The 13,162-nt window shown below is 47.6% G+C and overlaps 1 protein-coding gene across 5 annotated transcripts in view; it reads left to right on the top strand.

Annotated features, from left to right (window-relative positions):
* The window catches only part of Samd4a (sterile alpha motif domain containing 4A), a 225,809-nt gene that overhangs the window by 124,723 nt on the left and 87,924 nt on the right, over positions 1-13,162 (top strand). The window lies entirely within an intron of this gene.

Below are 13,162 nucleotides of genomic sequence, written 5' to 3'. Positions count from 1 at the left end.
GTCCCGTCTTCTTCGGTCCCATCCCACCTCCCACTGTGTCACCTAGAATCTCCAGCCATCTTCTGTAGCTCTTGGAAAGGAATGTCTCCAGATGCTGTCCCTAGAGTGCAGCTTGGGTACTTACACTAGTCCCCAGGGGACTCAACCTCCCCTGTGTTTCTGTGTGAGGAGAGGCAGGACTGATCCATGATCCATGGTACGGAGATCTGTGGAGTGTCTGGCTTAGCGGAAACTGGTGTGGAAGCTGCTGGGAGCACGTTTGTAGGCAAAGGCTGGTCTGTCTTCTCCTGGGCCCCACTCGTTATGGCAACCGTGCCTTGGTTTCTACTTTTGATGCTGAGCTTTACCGTCTGGGGACGGGAGGGGGGTATCTGAGGAGAAAGGACAGACTGTTGTCAATCAGCTATCACAGAAAAGTTAACGTGTAGCTTCCGACCCACGCCAGTCCAGCAAGACTGTGTGGTCAGCCCCAATTTAGGGAAGGGAGGAGCGGACTGCTCATGGGACAGGGCTATGACTAAAGAGAATGATGTGGCCAGGTCAGCGATGGGGCTCAAAGGCATGAGGGCTGAAGTGAAAACATGAGCTTAGGGGTAGGAGGCAAAATCTTCAGATGATGGCACGGGTGACAGAAGGGACAGAAGAGAAGAGGGGAGAATTTGGAATGTATAGGAGGTACATCTCCAGGGGAGAGTATCTAAGTCAAAATTAGAGATCTCCTAAAGGATTTAAACTGCTGATCGCCATCCCCACTGGAAGAGCAACCATAGACCCAGATCCCAGTGGGTTCTGATTCTTGCCAAGGAGTGTGTTGGTTGCTGGCTGGGGATCTCCCCCGAGAGCTGAGGATCTTCCACATCGGAGAGTAACTGCTTTTGACGGCAATGCGTTTGCTTCCAAAGACGGAGGCCTTCTCAGAGTGTCTCTCTACTCCTGTAGTCTGATTCCTCCCAAATTAGTCTCACTCAAGACATTTCTATGGTTTCAGCACCTTCTCCAAGGTCTACCTTGTATGGAAAAGGGTGGGTCCCAGTGCCAGGCTGTGCACCTTGACGGAGACTAAAGATAAGTAGCAGAGAGTTTAACAGGAACATCCTTGTCTAATGGTGGCTGTGTAAGAGCCATTAAAACGAAGCAACACAGTATTGCTGCTGCAGCCTCAGCTCAAGACCAGTGAGGTTAGAGCTTCGCATTGTCTCTCTCCTCACAGGGCCGTGTCCCCAAGACCTGGAGGTAAAGATGAGGGCCAGTCGGCCAGTTTTAAAACCCCTGGACTTAGAAGCACGCCCTTCCTTCCTCCTACCTCCTGCCTTAACCATCAAGAGATTTATCTCCTGGAAGGAGCCCCTCCCACCCAGGTTTAGCCTCTCAGCAGTGAGATGGGGCAAGCTCGGAGCGTAGCATGTGAGGCTGCTGGACCTGGGCTGTTTAACGTGGATGAAGAAAGATCACTCATGTCTGGACCCTGCTGCCCTGGGCCTTTTCTTCACCCTCTGTCCTTCCTTGTTCCCCATGACTTCCCCTGCCACTTGGGTCTTGTCCCTTCTTATAGAATTCCAGACAGCATCCTTGACTTCAGGAAGCACGCGTCGCATTCTACCTAGGTATGGCCTCAGTTTTTGTCTCCTGCAGTCTCTCACCAAGTTAACCAAAGCAAGAGGCCCCCACCTGGTCAGCCCAACTAGCTCTGCTCTAGCCATTGACCTGTAGCCTTGCTTAGTCCTGGGCTCCAAAGAGAGGACATGGCCGTAGCCATTTCATTCTTTACCGTCACCTTCCCTGGTGTCCTTGCTGCTCTCTGGTCCCAAGACTGAAACCTGGGTCTGACCACGTCATCAAACCTACTATCCTGTGACTCTGCAGCACATACAGCAGGTGTTTGCGAGCCAGCTTTTACTAGTAGCCTCTGCACAAATTCCCAGGGTAATAGCTTGGGAGTGGAGCAGGAAGGGAGGCGTACCTCTAACTCCCTCTACAGGGCTGTGCTGGTACAATCCAAATGGGTGCCTTCCGGGGTCACCTAGCTCTGTTCTTGTGGCTAATCCAGGCTTTCTTTCCTAAGGCAATGCAGGGTTAATTTGCAAGAGAGATTCAAATATCTTACGTCAGGAAGAACCGTTCATTTCTTCTCCATAGGATGAATCACATGTGCAGTGCTTCAGATGTTTATGCCAAAATGCAAAACATATAAACTTCACCATCAGCACCTTCGATATAGCACGCTTTGGGAAAGTCACCGTGCTCTTTCTTGATGACGGTATTTACATATCTACACCCCATAGCAGAAACTCACACATTCGTACCAAACGCGCTAGATCCCCAGCTCTTCAGATGAAATCGTCTGCCTATCCGTGAAGAAACTCTGTTTAGTTTAGGAAGTGTGGGACCCCATGGAGGAGCAGTCTGGGCTCACTTTAGAGAACATCACTCTGGTGCAAGGGTGGAACCGTTGGCTGTAACTCTCCTCACACTTCCTAGGGTTAACTCCTATTGGGTGAATTAGCTGCTGTCCACGTTGGCCCGTGTGATCAAGCAGGAACTATCAAAGCTCTTTTGTGAACTACTAAGTTCTTCAAGATACTGGCCCCGGCTCTCCTCTCCAGGCCGTACCAAGCACTTAGGCCTTGGCATTGTCTAAGTCCACTTTACAGTGCAGTGGACATCGTAGATACTATGGGATTCTGTCGGGATCCTCATTTCTTCTTCCCGTGGGACAATGACCAATGCTCATGCAGTTTTACCAAGCACGAGCTTTTATTTTCTTTTATCAACTCAGCACGAGGATTGCTGAGTCATTGTTTTAAAGACTCAGAGCTTTACTTCCTGCTGTAGAGGGGTTGGGGCTTTGGTGGGGGTGGGGGTGGGGGGGAAGATTGACAAGTGCAGAAACTCAAGCCTTCTCACACTACGTGCTCTCCAGAAAGGCTTCCAATACGGCACTTGTAAGGTTGCGTCATGTGGTTGTCAAGAGCAAGGGAATGGTGTTTTGATCTCCAATTTCCATAAGTTTTGGGGGCCCTGGCCCTAGGACATTTTATTAAAACTGTCACCATTTTGACATAAACCATCTTGACACAATGCCACTGGGATTGCTTTTCTTTTGCTCTTCAACAGATGTTTGCAAAAGAGTTGTATTAAATCCATTTAATTCTGCTATCTCAGCCTCTCTCTCTCTCTCTCTCTCTCTCTCTCTCTCTCTCTGTGTGTGTGTGTGTGTGTGTGTGTGTGTGTGTGTGTGTGTGTGAAGATTTCTTTAATTGGTGTCATGACAATCAGTGAGAGCACCCAGAATGCTTTTGTTCTGCACCAGAATTTTCCACCCTAAACAGAATGTTAGGAAGGGAGTTCAGTAAAGACCTGGAAATTGAACTGTTTTGTCTTTGGTTAGACACCCAGCAGGCCACGCAGGGAGAAGCTCTGTGAGAATAAAGCAGGGATGGGCGAAGGCAGGGTGAGGTGGCAGGGTGAGCAGCTGAGTATGAGCGAGGTTTCACTGGAAGAGTGACATTTGCACAACAGTGAGCTGATAGGTGTGACACGTGACTGGGGGGGGTGTTCTAGGAAGAGAAAACACCAAGGTTCCAGGAGAGGTGTGCTTCTGACATGTTAAAGGGACCTAGACTGGAACAAAGCTTAAAAGGGACAGTAGCAGAGTGGGACTGAATTATAGACCCAGGAGGACACTGGCTTTTACTCACGATGAGACCGTGTGTTGGTCCATTTCCTACCACCCTAGCAGAATATCAGAGACATGGGTTCCCTACAAGGAAAGGAGGCTTTTTTAGCTCATAGATTTGGAGGCTAAAAGGCTAAGCCCCGACCTAGTCCAGCCCAGTTGGTTGAGCCTCTGGTGAGAACCTCATGGTATCGCAGTGGGAAGAATCTATGCAGAAGGGAAGTGTTGATAAGACAAAAAGCCAGAGAGAGTCAGGGGATGAAGCTTGCTCTTTTTTGCAACTCACTCTCATGGCACCTAACAAGTGTCCACTCAGTTCCTTCTGAGGACGGTCACCTATCATCTGATTAGCTTCTGACAAAGCCCTACCTCTTAGAAGTTATGTCATCTCTGTATTACCACATGGGACCCGATCTTCCAGCATGTGAGCCTTCGGGGCATCCTCTCCCCATCCCCAGATCATTGCAGATGGGTAGCACTCCAGTCTTTAATCAGGAGAGCAATCAAGCTCATTCTTGCAAAACGATGGTTATGATTCCTAGACCTTCACTGATGATGGAGTGGGGTGTCTAAGCATGTTCAGACTCTGGGTATATTCTGAATGCGCTAACAGATTAAGCACATGACAACGTCTGGAGGGAGAGAGAGGGTAGAGTATACTATCTTTGGACATGGAGCTTTGAGTCCCTGTAAGTGGAGATAAGAGTAAAGTTGAATCCATGTCTAGAGATCAACAGAGAGATCTGGGCTATAAACATAGATGTGGTAATTTCCCTGCACATTCATGGCTCAGAGGTCAGAGCCCAGGCAGGTGGTTGGGGAAGTCGGCTTATTTTATACACTTTCTGGTAATGAGTGCCTCACCTACAAAAGTTAAGCAAAGCCAGCAGGGCTCAGACACTGAAAGAGAACCACAACCCTGACCAGAACTCTTGGCCAAGAGACTTCAGGATGAAATCCCAGCAGTCCTGGGTCCTTCAGGAGCTAAGGAACCTTCCTGGGGTACCCAGCTCTGCCAGAGCCCAGGGAGAGTGGCTGTAGATGGAAGGTCCTGATTGAAGAGACCACCAGACTACTTTTCAGGGGTAGCAGGTCTTTACTGGGGCTGGAGATTCCTCATAGCTTTGAACATCCGTATAGTAGAACCATGAAGCCTGACAGCCTTCTCCGAGGGCAGGAAGCCATTAGGTGCTGGCCATCCATGGGCACCTGGTGACATTCAAAGCAATCAACCGTTGACTACCGATAACTCCTCATTTAGGGCTGGAGGCTCATGACTCCCTTCTCTCATCCATGCTGGAATTTCGGTTGGCTTGATCTTGTGCAAGTCTTGTGTCTTGGACAGCTGCCAAGAGCCGTGTCCTGTCCACAGCAAGCCCCTCTTACGTTCTTCCCACCTCCTCTTGCAAGATGTTCCCTGAGCCTGGGCAGGACTTTTCATTTGTCGTTTACTAAGTATACAAACCCCCTTGTATTAGTTAACCGTTGCCGTGGGGTGGGGGCGGTGGTTGGAGGGATGCCTCAGCAGCCTAGAACTTTGCTGCTCTTCCAAAGGACTGGGGTTCAATTCCCAGCACCACATGCTGTCTCACATCATCCATAACTCCTGTTCCAGGGAATCCGATACCTTCGTCTGACCTCCAAGGGTACCAGACACAGGTGGCACACAAGCACACATATGAGCAAAACACTCATACACGTAAAACAAAATAATAAAAATTTTAGAAACTATATTTTTAAAAAAATGCCTCCAAACTTAATGGCTTGACGTAACAGCCCACTTGGGTAGATCAGGTCCAAAGTGTCTGACCACATCACTGTCACGATATTAACTGGAGCTGGAGCAGTACTTTCGAGGCGGCTCAGCGACGCGTCTGATAAGCCTGTTCTGACTCTGAGCAGAGGGCCTGAGTCTTCATCTCCTCCTCTGGAGATGCCCAAGTCTCTCTTCATAATTGGTATCACTGGCTTCCCCCACAGCAAGGGAATAGAGAAAGCAAGATAGGAACTGAAAGCTTATCAAACTGAAAGCTTATCAAACTCTCTGCCACATTCTGTTAGTCGCACAGATGTGTGATTGGTGTAGGAGAGTACATAGGGTGTGACTGCCAGAAGAGAGGGCTGGTGGGCACCATTTGACAAGGGAGAGAGATGCTTCAGGACCCCCAACTCCCTTACAATAGGGCCTTGGTAACTCCAGACATTTGGATCTCGCATGATAAGTGAATGTCAACACAATTTATAGACCCCCTCCCCGAGTTACCCAGATTCTTCTCCCAGCTCAAGAAGATACCTTGAGAGACAAGAGGCAAGAGTAGGTACCTATGTGGGAGGCTCACTGCTCGCATGCTGCATTTGCCACATCAGGGGATTCCCTGTGTCAGCTCATTCCCCATCAAATGCTTGCTATATGATGCCATCGTTTGTTTTGTTTGCTTGTTGGTTTCTGTTTTTTTGAGCCATTCGGAGTTGTACTAAATTTAGAAGCCTTCTGCTTCTGCTGCGCCCAGGACTGAGTTTGTAATGTAAATTCTAACCAGGACTATTAACCATCAGCTCCCAGGGGTGTTACAGCCTTGTATTCAGCCAGTGCTTCACGCGAGTGTGCACGTCATTCCTGGCCATTTCTTGCATGAACGAATTGTCTAAATGCACTTGTGAGAAAGCCTCTTTATGGTGAACGTTGTTAAACTGAAAACAGGGGTATAATAAGATAGCAATTTAAGGGTAATTTACTAACAATTGCAGCCTTTAAACACTGACATACGACTGTGTGGCGATGATACTGAACTCGTCACCCCGAGAATTGTGGGACAGTTTTCTAATCCTCCTGGTCTTTAACGAGAACTTTCGATTTTTCTTTTACTCTTCTTATGTCATTGGATTAAAATTGGTAAATCGTTCATGTTTTCCTCCATCGAATCCCCAGCACGTCTGGGCTCCTCACTTAGAGAAGGCGCTCAGAGGATGTTGAGATGAGTTGCAACATCAAAACTCACAGATTTTGGACTTTAGTTTCCCATGTTTAGTTCTCATTCCATACAGGCTGATGCTGTGGGTGAGTCAAGAAGAGATTAAGGGACACAGACACCCCTCCTCGTGTAGGATCTCTTCTGTTTGATGGTAGAGACGTTCACTCTGGCGGTATTGTCACAGATGCTCTTGCAGAGAGGCTAACTCGCGCCGTCTGGAAAGCAGGGAGGTAGACCCTGCAGCACTGGCTTGGTAATTTGATTTGGGGAGCTGTGGTTGGCAGGATGTACTGAAAATCCAGATGATCAGCGCACAACTTCCTGCGAGCAGACCACCGTGGGAGGCCAAATTATAATCAGAAACCATTTTCTAAGTCGCCCCGAAAAATCTCACCCTTTAATGTGGGCGTAGCTCCAGGCTCCATGATCAGTACATTCTTACCCTGAAGGCACCTAGGGAGCTAACTCATGGCCTATCTTTGTTGGTGAGCAGGAGGTCGGGGTAAGGGAGGTGAGGGAGGTGTTTAGTAGCAGCAGGTTAGTGTCCTGGGTCTGTTTCAGAATAGGAACAGCAATGTCAGTTGGACCGAACATTGGAAGCCAAATGGCTAAAGCTTCCTTTTTTCCTTAGAGGCACTTGGATAAACATTAGTTATCTTTGGCTGTGAAACAAATTACTCAGGGCTTGGCTGATTAGAACGATACATATGTAATCACACACTTTCTGTGGATCTTGAAATGTGTGGCCGTGGCTCAGGGTTCCTCCGAATGCTTGCTGACTGGAACTCTCTAGTCATGTGAAGACTCTGAACGGGGCTGAGATTTCCTTTACAAGGGGGCTAGCCTTACATAACCAGCATCTTTGAGGTGGAGATTGACAGAGGACCCCTGGCTGGTGAATTTTATGTCGATCTTAAACTAGAGTCGCCAGAGAGGGAGCTTCAGCTGAGAAAAGGCCTCTGCTTGGTGGTGGCGACGGCACACACCTTTCAATACCAACACTGGGGAGGCAGAGACAGGTGGATCTCTGAGTTTGAGGTCTGTGTGGTCTACAGAGGGAGTTCCAGGACAGCCTGGGCAACACAGAGAAACCTTGTCTTGAATAAACCAAGCCAAGCCAAAACCAACCAAACAAACGAACACAGGAGAAAATGTCCTTAGAGGATCCACCTGCAGGCAAGCCTGTTGGGCAGTTCCTTAATTGATGACTGATGGGGGAGGGCCAGCCTTTAATCCCAGCATTCAGGAAGCAGAGACAGGTAGATTTCTCAGTTTGACGACATCCAGGTCTACAGAGCAAGTTCCAGGGACAGCCGGGACTACATAGAGAAATTCTGTCTAAAACAAAAAAGCAAGCAAACAAGTAGCAGCCCTCCACAGGATCTGCATCTCAGGTTCCTGCCTTGTGGGAATTCCCGCCCTGACTTCCTCCTCAAGTTGCTTTTGCTCATGGTGTTTCACTGTAGCACTAGAGTGACCTTAACTAAGACATCCTTGGGTCCTCACCAGAACAACCTCACTGGGTGGCTTCCTGGGTGAAGAGTGACCTCTCAGTAGGACTGCTGACTTTCCTCAGAGTGAGCCTTCAAGAGCGGAGAGCAAGGCAGCCCCTGCATCTTTTATACCCAGAACCCTAAAGTCCCTGAACCCTAAAATGCACACTGCCATCTCTACCACACTGCTTCAGGAAACTCACTAAACAGCCCCGCCCCCGTAGACCTCTGAGAAGAGCCTCAAGTTCCCTTCCAAAGACAAGTATCAAAAGAAACTAAGAGCAACCTAAGACCACAAAAAGTATCGTCTCCATTGTCTGCGAGGCTCCTTTTGCTACACTTCCACAGCTTCGTTACTATGGCTACGCATCTATACACAGTCGATGTAACAACTACATACCACCACAAATACTAAAATATCTAGCTTATGGTCTTTTCTAGCAAGATAACCATCTGTAGCCAGAGCTAATTTGTCTGCCTCCATTCTGCCTGTTCACTAGTCAAGGGACCGATGGCAACTTAGTTGTTCCACCTACGTCTCTGTCTCTCTCATCTGCAAAAGAAGGCTAGTTATGAGATCCGCCACGCCGCCCCCTCTAGCTAAACTCCTTGAGAGCATTCAATGAGTAATTAAATGCACAGGGCTTACAAGGAGAGCCCGGCCCACAGAAACCACTCAATACTGTTAGCTATCAGCATGACAGCTAGAGCAATAGAAGTTTGAGCCAGTAGGTGTGGTTAGCCTCAGAAAGCAGCCGTATAGCTGAGCTCCCAGGAGGGGTGAGCAAAAACCATGTTGCTTTTTGGTGTCTTTCTAGCTACACCACAGCCTCAAACCAGCCGAGGATTATTCCCACAGATAGTGCTATTTCAGCCCTAGAAGGGACCAGGGACAGGGACCTCTCAGCCTCCCTCTCTGTCATACTTCTTCCTCAGAGTCCTGGGTTAATCCTTGGCAGAAAGTCGTTGCTGAAGATAACCTGTGTCACTAGCACTCTGAGTCCTATTTACGTTTTATTTTCGTCCTGACATTTTTTTTTTAAGATCGACCTTTTGTGAGGGCAGAATATCTAAACAGGGAAGTGGCCTAGCAGGAGTCTAGGAAGTTCTTTAGCCTCGTGCATTTTTATTAAAAGTGCTTCCTGAATTTAATTGTAAGGGTATGTGTGCGTGCGGCCTGCCCCAGCTCACTGCTGGCTTATGACACCTCTGTTCTTCCTCTGGGCCTTTTTGTTTCCTTCCTGGGACTCTTGAGACCCTTGGACAGACTGACTAGGTTTCTTTTCCTCCTAAATATAGCCGTCATGTAAAGGATGCCAGGCGCATGCCCCGGGCCTGCCGTCTCAGCACAGAGCCTGATGCAAAAGGGTTGCTGTGAGTTGGAGGCCGGAAGGAGCCATGTAGTGAGACTCTGTCCCCAGACAAATGAAAAATACCTCAGAGTGCAGGAAAAAACAGAAACCAATGCGTGGTCTTCACTGACAAAAGATGGGTAGGATGGAGATATTATGGAGGGTTTTTATACATCTTCCAGACCCTATTAAAAAGAGAGGCTCGGTCTAGTGAGACACCAGAAGTTCTTGTATCTGGTGGCAATCAAATATATATCATACCTAGTGGCAACTAGCTAAATCATCAGAGAGCTGAGAAGGACCTCCCGGGGTCACCCGCTTCATGTCTGCCTTCTTTAGAATGCCTTTAGCCTATGCTGACCTGCTCACCAGCCACAAGCGTGACAGCATAGCTCATTCAAATGCGGATGTGTCGGCGGTAACGTAAGCCCTGGATTTCAAAAATTTAACTCAAGTCCAAAGAGGACACGTGTCTGTCTCCCTAGTGATCTGTAATGATTGCGTGTTGAAATGATATTTTAGTGTTGGCTTAAATCAAATAGCTCGTTTTTTTTTTTTTTTTTTTTTTTTTGTAATTTGATTACTGCTAAGTTTCAGGCACTGTACATGGCTTGTGGTATTTTACTAAGAATCTGTGCTGCTGGTATTATATCTAATAAGTGGGGGTGTAGATATAAGAGTATTCAGATACCTCACCCCCATCCCAGTGCCCCACCCCCATCCCCACCCTCTATCCCTCATGCCTCACCCCCCCCCAAACGCCTGTCACTGCCCTGGGAACAAGGATTTTAGACGCTTCCACCACAACTCTCCCATGCCTTTTATGCTCTGGCTTCCCATGTCTTCTCTGCAGTCTTCCTCAGTCGTCAGGTTAGCGGCTTCTGCTTCACACAGAAAAGCCCACATGAAGAGAGTCCAGTCTCGCTTCTTACTGTTAGAAGGGCGGTCCTAGCTCTCTGACAATTTAGCTGATTGCCACCAGATAAAAGAACTTCACCTGTCCCATCAGGCGGGGCCTCTTTTTTAAAGGGGGTCTGGGAGGTGAGTGAAACTCATCATAGCACTCGCCTCCCTCGCTCCTGATCTTTTCCAGCTTGGTGATGTTTTTAATGACTTCCTTAGTGTCCTCCCTGTTTGTAATAAGCTGCTTACCTCATCTTTCTGTGGGTCTGACTGATGTAGAGCAAAGGGAGAGGGTGGTTTCTACCATCAAATACTCAACTGGTCCTTTCTTACCTCATCCCATTTAATCCAAGGAAGGCAGAAGCTACTGGTACCTACTATCCACGACTGATGTGACAGTAAAGGCTCGAACAGGTTAAGCAATTCCACCAGAAATTAAATGGCAGGTCTGGGATTAACTCCCACGCCTGGCTCCAAGGATACCGTGTCCTCAATGCTAATTGGTTAACTTTGTCACTGTAACACAGTATCCAAGAGGAAAATCCACTTAAAATGAGGGCAGTTTTATTTTCAATCACAGTTTGGAAGACTCCAGTCTGTAATGGTTGGTTAAGAAAACTGTAACTTCGGGGTTGGGGATTTAGCTCAGTGGTAGAGCGCTTGCCTAGGAAGGCAAGGCCCTGGGTTGGTCCCCAGCTCTGAAAAAAAAAAAAAAAAAAAAAAAAAAAAAAAAAAAAAAAAACTGTAACTCGTGAGAGCCAAAAAGCAAAAAGGGAGAAAGATGAGGTATACACCAAAGTGATCAGGAAATCTCCTAGACACCATTGTGAATATCTCCAAACTGGGGACCACGCCTTCAGCGTGGGACCTTCAGGGAACTCTAGATGAAGGCACAATGCTGAGATTTTTCTTAGCGAGTTCTCTGAAAAGGACTTAGTGCATGCCTATGAGTCCGTAGCTTATAATTAACCCCTCCGACCTGAAGACACCATGTGAAAGCCATTGGGGTTGCCCCACTCTGTACGTCTCCAAAACTCAACAGGCACCATGCATCACTTGTCATTCGAGTGGGACAGGGAGGGACGTGGTAAGGAGCAAATCTTCGAGTGCATGAACCTGGAGGAAACTAGAGAGGCGTGAGGCATTCAGTGGGAATACTGGGCAGGGTGCTTCCTGTCTGCTGTCCCAGCATCCGGGAGGCCAAGACGGAGTCAACTGTGAGGTCGAGGCTAAACAGGGCTTCAGAGTCTGAGACCTTGTCTCAAATAATGAAAAGACAAACACTGAGGCCCCCCTTGTCTGAGGTATCTAGAGCAAAACCAGGTTCTTGGGGACAGAAAATGGAATGGGGGCATGCCGGAGGCTAGGAAAGGGGTGAGAGGGGTTTGTTTTGATGAAGACAGACTTTTGATTTGGAAGGTAATGAAGGACTACAGCCATGGTCCTCAGCCTTTCTAAGAGTACGCCTCCTTAATATAGTTTCTCATGTTGTGATGAGACCCCAACCATAAAATTGTTTCCACTGCTATTCATAACTGTAATGTTGCTACTCTTATGAAAAATAGTGTAAGGGCTGGAGAAATGGCTCAGCGGTTAAGAGCACTGATTGCTCTTCCAGAGGTCCTGAGTTCAAATCCCAGCAACCACATGGTGGCTCACAACCATCTGTAATGGGGTCAGATGCTCTCTTCTGGTGTGTCTGAAGACAGCTACAGTGTATGCATACATAATAAATAAATCTTAAAAAAAAGAAAAGAAGAGAAAAATAGTGTAGACATTTGTGTTTTCCAGTGGCTGTGGGCAACCCTTGTGAAAGGGTCGTTAAAACCCCCGTAGGGGTCTTGATCCACTGGTGGAGAACTACTTTTCTACAGGCAATTACATGCTATTGTAAGTGTCCTTAGTGACACCAAAGCACATGCTTAAAATGCCTAAGCATGAGAACCCATGTTAAATGCCAGGCATAGGGGTGCATGCTTGTAATTCCAGCCCTGTGAGGCAGAGGCAGGAGCATCCCTGGGGCTCACTGGCCAGCCAGCCTAGCCTGGTTGAGTTCTGGGGAGACGTCATCTAAACAGATGTAGGCGACGTTCCTTAGAATAGCATCCAGTGTGCTCTGCTGTCCTTACACACACACACAAGCACACACACATGCACATGTGCCACATTCACTCACACATCAATACCAATAAAAAATTTTAAATTAAAAATGAAGTGTTAATACAACCGTACACAGAGACCTTTGCAGAAAGATGGATAACCTACCAGTGTGTGGCTTCCAGGGCGTCCCTGGAGCTGTACGACTCCTTTGCTCCGATATTTCTTTATAAGAAGGCTGCAGCTCTCAACACTAAGATTCGGGGACCGTGGTGTTGGGTCCCTTTTCCTGACATGTTCTTCTGTGTACGAAGTTGAACCAGCTTCACAAGCATCCCTTCTCCAACACTTAAGGCACTTGCAGTCGATGTCTGGAGTGGGGAGGCAGCTTCGCTCCAAGAATTCCTTCATGCGGACCCTCAGTTGATGGAAATTTTATCACGCTCGGCCCCTGTCTATCTAGGGTTGTGCCTAGTCTTGTCTAAGAAGGAAGACGGGGCTGTCGATTCTCGTTGGTTGGACCCAAGTAGTCATCTCTTTGACAATTAAGCATTTGTTAGTTTTAAGATGGAGATTTTTTTATTTTATATTTTATTATATATATTAATATATGTATAATAAATATGCATAATAAAATATCCCATAATTTATTATAAAGTGGAGATTGAG

This window comes from Rattus rattus, chromosome 12 (genome assembly GCF_011064425.1).
Source record: "Rattus rattus isolate New Zealand chromosome 12, Rrattus_CSIRO_v1, whole genome shotgun sequence".
Taxonomy (NCBI): domain Eukaryota; kingdom Metazoa; phylum Chordata; class Mammalia; order Rodentia; family Muridae; genus Rattus; species Rattus rattus.
This window is presented reverse-complemented; position numbering and strand designations above follow the sequence as displayed.